Below are 1,268 nucleotides of genomic sequence, written 5' to 3' on the forward strand. Positions count from 1 at the left end.
AGTCTCCTGCCTCCGCCTCCCAAGTAGCTGGGACCACAGGCGCCCGCCACAACGCCCGGCTATTTTTTGGTTGCAGCCGTCATTGTTGTTTGGCTGGTCCGGGCTGGGGATTCGAACCCGCCACCTTAGGTGTACGTGGCTGGCGCCTTAGCCGGTTGAGCCATAGGCGCCGAGCCCAAAACTGACTTCAATGTGTACTTCAAGTCCATTTAATTAAGAATGCGGGGCGGCGCCTGTGGCTCAAAGGGGTAAGATGCTGGTCCCGTATGCTGGAAGTGACAGGTTCAAACTTAGCCCCCGCCAAAAAAAAAAAAACAAAACAAAAGAATGCCACTGAGAGAGCAGCGCCTATGGCTCAGTGAGTAGGGCACCAGCCCCATATACCGAGGGTGGCGGGTTCAAACCCAGTCCCAGCCAAATCACAAAAAAAAAATAGCCGGGCCTTGTGGTAAGCGCCTGTAGTCCCAGCTACTCTGAAGGCTGGGGCAAGACAATCACCTAAGCCCAGGAGTTGGAGGTTTCTGTGAGCTGTTTGACGCTGCCACGGCACTCTACCAAGGACAATAAACTAAAACTCTATCTCTTAAAAAAAAAAAAAAAAAGTGACAAAAAAAACGTCACTGAGAGAAAGATCTGAATTAAAGTAGCTGAAGCTTCTTTCAAAGCACTACTGTAAAAATGTTAAGATCTCTCGCATCATGAAAAATAGTCAAATTGACAAAATCAGCCTAAGATTTCAATTGCTAATTAAGTATTTGGAAATGAAAATGAAATTTCTTGCCTAGAAAACAATTTAGAGACTTCTAACTGGACATGTCAGTTGAAACCAGGAAGGTTATGCTACTTTCTCAATACAATGCTGCCCCCATGAGTTCTATCAATAACTTACAAAATAAAACCTAGAACCAATACATGTGAAAGAGAAAATATACTCAACAAAGGATATCATTCTTACACTTTAACTTCACATATGTAAGATCCATCTCTGCATCATTCAGTAGAAGAAACACACTTTCCCTCCAATCCAACCTCACCATCCTCCCCACAGAAACTATATCGACTGCACAAGTCATCAACATTAACATGTCACCTTTCAAAGCAACACAGAATTGAGTGTAGCACAACCACCTACAAAAACTACAAGTATTGGCTCGGCGCCTATAGCTCAACCGGCTAAGGCGTCAGCCACGTACACCTAAGGTGGCGGGTTCAAATCCCCAGCCCGGACCCGCCAAACAACAATGATGGCTGCAACCAAAAAATAGCCG

General features: G+C 45.3%; 1 protein-coding gene across 1 annotated transcript in view; it reads right to left on the bottom strand.

Moving 5' to 3' along the window:
- The window catches only part of CTPS2 (CTP synthase 2), a 136,946-nt gene that overhangs the window by 92,390 nt on the left and 43,288 nt on the right, over window positions 1-1,268 (bottom strand). The gene's annotated exons all lie outside the window — the stretch shown is intronic.

The sequence above is a fragment of the Otolemur garnettii genome, unplaced genomic scaffold, assembly GCF_000181295.1.
Source record: "Otolemur garnettii isolate 467f Iridium unplaced genomic scaffold, OtoGar3 scaffold00051, whole genome shotgun sequence".
Classification (NCBI taxonomy): domain Eukaryota; kingdom Metazoa; phylum Chordata; class Mammalia; order Primates; family Galagidae; genus Otolemur; species Otolemur garnettii.